This window comes from Haematobia irritans, unplaced genomic scaffold (assembly GCF_050003625.1).
Source record: "Haematobia irritans isolate KBUSLIRL unplaced genomic scaffold, ASM5000362v1 scaffold_13, whole genome shotgun sequence".
Classification (NCBI taxonomy): Eukaryota; Metazoa; Arthropoda; class Insecta; order Diptera; family Muscidae; genus Haematobia; species Haematobia irritans.
The window spans coordinates 300,641-306,081 of NW_027445720.1; positions in this window are offsets into that span (position 1 = coordinate 300,641).

Genomic DNA, 5,441 nt, shown 5'->3' on the forward strand with positions numbered 1-5,441 from the left:
ATTTCTGCTTTGTTATTCTTCTTTGGTCATATTCTTTGTGTTTTTAACAAACAGTGTTGCCATTTCCAATCAGAAATTGGTAAAAATGGCATTTTTATGGCGTTTATCGATAATAAAGCCATAGGTGTGTTAGGGTATAATAAAATTGTGTTGTTTAAGAATCTGATGACCACAACTAGTTGCCCTCGAGTCCAAATTGTTAATCGATGGATCGATTCGAAATCACCCGTTGAATCGATATAGCCCTGGCTGTCCGTCCGTCGTTGTTATCTATTTGAGTTGATGTTCAAACGACAGAAGTCGCAATTTTTATCCAATCTTCATGAAATTTGGCAGGATAGGATGTTCTTTTAGCATAGAAGAACGCTATAGAGATTTTGGGAAAATCAGATAACATTTTTGTATCGCTTGATTAGCATAAACAATTACGTTATTATCGGCATTCATTAATAGATTTTATTGTAATTTGCCGCCTCATCATATCGTAATTTCTGCTTTGTTATTCTTCTTTGGTCATATTCTTTGTGTTTTTAACAAACAGTGTTGCCATTTCCAATCAGAAATTGGTAAAAATGGCATTTTTATGGCGTTTATCGATAATAAAGCCATATGTGTGTTAGGGTATAATAAAATTGTGTTGTTTAAGAATCTGATGACCACAACTAGTTGCCCTCGAGTCCAAATTGTTAATCGATGGATCGATTCGAAATCACCCGTTGAATCGGTATAGCCCTGGCTGTCCGTCCGTCGTTGTTATCTATTTGAGTTGATGTTCAAACGACAGAAGTCGCAATTTTTATCCAATCTTCATGAAATTTGGCAGGATAGGATGTTCTTTTAGCATAGAAGAACGCTATAGAGATTTTGGGAAAATCAGATAACATTTTTGTATCGCTTGATTAGCATAAACAATTACGTTATTATCGGCATTCATTAATTGATTTTATTGTAATTTGCCGCCTCATCATATCGTAATTTCTGCTTTGTTATTCTTCTTTGGTCATATTCTTTGTGTTTTTAACAAACAGTGTTGCCATTTCCAATCAGAAATTGGTAAAAATGGCATTTTTATGGCGTTTATCGATAATAAAGCCATATGTGTGTTAGGGTATAATAAAATTGTGTTGTTTAAGAATCTGATGACCACAACTAGTTGCCCTCGAGTCCAAATTGTTAACCGATGGATCGATTCGAAATCACCCGTTGAATCGATATAGCCCTGGCTGTCCGTCCGTCGTTGTTATCTATTTGAGTTGATGTTCAAACGACAGAAGTCGCAATTTTTATCCAATCTTCATGAAATTTGGCAGGATAGGATGTTCTTTTAGCATAGAAGAACGCTATAGAGATTTTGGGAAAATCAGATAACATTTTTGTATCGCTTGATTAGCATAAACAATTACGTTATTATCGGCATTCATTAATTGATTTTATTGTAATTTGCCGCCTCATCATATCGTAATTTCTGCTTTGTTATTCTTCTTTGGTCATATTCTTTGTGTTTTTAACAAACAGTGTTGCCATTTCCAATCAGAAATTGGTAAAAATGGCATTTTTATGGCGTTTATCGATAATAAAGCCATATGTGTGTTAGGGTATAATAAAATTGTGTTGGTTAAGAATCTGATGACCACAACTAGTTGCCCTCGAGTCCAAATTGTTAATCGATGGATCGATTCGAAATCACCCGTTGAATCGATATAGCCCTGGCTGTCCGTCCGTCGTTGTTATCTATTTGAGTTGATGTTCAAACGACAGAAGTCGCAATTTTTATCCAATCTTCATGAAATTTGGCAGGATAGGATGTTCTTTTAGCATAGAAGAACGCTATAGAGATTTTGGGAAAATCAGATAACATTTTTGTATCGCTTGATTAGCATAAACAATTACGTTATTATCGGCATTCATTAATTGATTTTATTGTAATTTGCCGCCTCATCATATCGTAATTTCTGCTTTGTTATTCTTCTTTGGTCATATTCTTTGTGTTTTTAACAAACAGTGTTGCCATTTCCAATCAGAAATTGGTAAAAATGGCATTTTTATGGCGTTTATCGATAATAAAGCCATATGTGTGTTAGGGTATAATAAAATTGTGTTGTTTAAGAATCTGATGACCACAACTAGTTGCCCTCGAGTCCAAATTGTTAATCGATGGATCGATTCGAAATCACCCTTTGAATCGGTATAGCCCTGGCTGTCCGTCCGTCGTTGTTATCTATTTGAGTTGATGTTCAAACGACAGAAGTCGCAATTTTTATCCAATCTTCATGAAATTTGGCAGGATAGGATGTTCTTTTAGCATAGAAGAACGCTATAGAGATTTTGGGAAAATCAGATAACATTTTTGTATCGCTTGATTAGCATAAACAATTACGTTATTATCGGCATTCATTAATTGATTTTATTGTAATTTGCCGCCTCATCATATCGTAATTTCTGCTTTGTTATTCTTCTTTGGTCATATTCTTTGTGTTTTTAACAAACAGTGTTGCCATTTCCAATCAGAAATTGGTAAAAATGGCATTTTTATGGCGTTTATCGATAATAAAGCCATATGTGTGTTAGGGTATAATAAAATTGTGTTGTTTAAGAATCTGATGACCACAACTAGTTGCCCTCGAGTCCAAATTGTTAATCGATGGATCGATTCGAAATCACCCGTTGAATCGGTATAGCCCTGGCTGTCCGTCCGTCGTTGTTATCTATTTGAGTTGATGTTCAAACGACAGAAGTCGCAATTTTTATCCAATCTTCATGAAATTTGGCAGGATAGGATGTTCTTTTAGCATAGAAGAACGCTATAGAGATTTTGGGAAAATCAGATAACATTTTTGTATCGCTTGATTAGCATAAACAATTACGTTATTATCGGCATTCATTAATTGATTTTATTGTAATTTGCCGCCTCACCATATCGTAATTTCTGCTTTGTTATTCTTCTTTGGTCATATTCTTTGTGTTTTTAACAAACAGTGTTGCCATTTCCAATCAGAAATTGGTAAAAATGGCATTTTTATGGCGTTTATCGATAATAAAGCCATATGTGTGTTAGGGTATAATAAAATTGTGTTGTTTAAGAATCTGATGACCACAACTAGTTGCCCTCGAGTCCAAATTGTTAATCGATGGATCGATTCGAAATCACCCGTTGAATCGATATAGCCCTGGCTGTCCGTCCGTCGTTGTTATCTATTTGAGTTGATGTTCAAACGACAGAAGTCGCAATTTTTATCCAATCTTCATGAAATTTGGCAGGATAGGATGTTCTTTTAGCATAGAAGAACGCTATAGAGATTTTGGGAAAATCAGATAACATTTTTGTATCGCTTGATTAGCATAAACAATTACGTTATTATCGGCATTCATTAATTGATTTTATTGTAATTTGCCGCCTCATCATATCGTAATTTCTGCTTTGTTATTCTTCTTTGGTCATATTCTTTGTGTTTTTAACAAACAGTGTTGCCATTTCCAATCAGAAATTGGTAAAAATGGCATTTTTATGGCGTTTATCGATAATAAAGCCATATGTGTGTTAGGGTATAATAAAATTGTGTTGTTTAAGAATCTGATGACCACAACTAGTTGCCCTCGAGTCCAAATTGTTAATCGATGGATCGATTCGAAATCACCCGTTGAATCGATATAGCCCTGGCTGTCCGTCCGTCGTTGTTATCTATTTGAGTTGATGTTCAAACGACAGAAGTCGCAATTTTTATCCAATCTTCATGAAATTTGGCAGGATAGGATGTTCTTTTAGCATAGATGAACGCTATAGAGATTTTGGGAAAATCAGATAACATTTTTGTATCGCTTGATTAGCATAAACAATTACGTTATTATCGGCATTCATTAATTGATTTTATTGTAATTTGCCGCCTCATCATATCGTAATTTCTGCTTTGTTATTCTTCTTTGGTCATATTCTTTGTGTTTTTAACAAACAGTGTTGCCATTTCCAATCAGAAATTGGTAAAAATGGCATTTTTATGGCGTTTATCGATAATAAAGCCATATGTGTGTTAGGGTATAATAAAATTGTGTTGTTTAAGAATCTGATGACCACAACTAGTTGCCCTCGAGTCCAAATTGTTAATCGATGGATCGATTCGAAATCACCCGTTGAATCGGTATAGCCCTGGCTGTCCGTCCGTCGTTGTTATCTATTTGAGTTGATGTTCAAACGACAGAAGTCGCAATTTTTATCCAATCTTCATGAAATTTGGCAGGATAGGATGTTCTTTTAGCATAGAAGAACGCTATAGAGATTTTGGGAAAATCAGATAACATTTTTGTATCGCTTGATTAGCATAAACAATTACGTTATTATCGGCATTCATTAATTGATTTTATTGTAATTTGCCGCCTCATCATATCGTAATTTCTGCTTTGTTATTCTTCTTTGGTCATATTCTTTGTGTTTTTAACAAACAGTGTTGCCATTTCCAATCAGAAATTGGTAAAAATGGCATTTTTATGGCGTTTATCGATAATAAAGCCATATGTGTGTTAGGGTATAATAAAATTGTGTTGTTTAAGAATCTGATGACCACAACTAGTTGCCCTCGAGTCCAAATTGTTAATCGATGGATCGATTCGAAATCACCCGTTGAATCGATATAGCCCTGGCTGTCCGTCCGTCGTTGTTATCTATTTGAGTTGATGTTCAAACGACAGAAGTCGCAATTTTTATCCAATATTCATGAAATTTGGCAGGATAGGATGTTCTTTTAGCATAGAAGAACGCTATAGAGATTTTGGGAAAATCAGATAACATTTTTGTATCGCTTGATTAGCATAAACAATTACGTTATTATCGGCATTCATTAATTGATTTTATTGTAATTTGCCGCCTCATCATATCGTAATTTCTGCTTTGTTATTCTTCTTTGGTCATATTCTTTGTGTTTTTAACAAACAGTGTTGCCATTTCCAATCAGAAATTGGTAAAAATGGCATTTTTATGGCGTTTATCGATAATAAAGCCATATGTGTGTTAGGGTATAATAAAATTGTGTTGTTTAAGAATCTGATGACCACAACTAGTTGCCCTCGAGTCCAAATTGTTAATCGATGGATCGATTCGAAATCACCCGTTGAATCGATATAGCCCTGGCTGTCCGTCCGTCGTTGTTATCTATTTGAGTTGATGTTCAAACGACAGAAGTCGCAATTTTTATCCAATCTTCATGAAATTTGGCAGGATAGGATGTTCTTTTAGCATAGAAGAACGCTATAGAGATTTTGGGAAAATCAGATAACATTTTTGTATCGCTTGATTAGCATAAACAATTACGTTATTATCGGCATTCATTAATTGATTTTATTGTAATTTGCCGCCTCATCATATCGTAATTTCTGCTTTGTTATTCTTCTTTGGTCATATTCTTTGTGTTTTTAACAAACAGTGTTGCCATTTCCAATCAGAAATTGGTAAA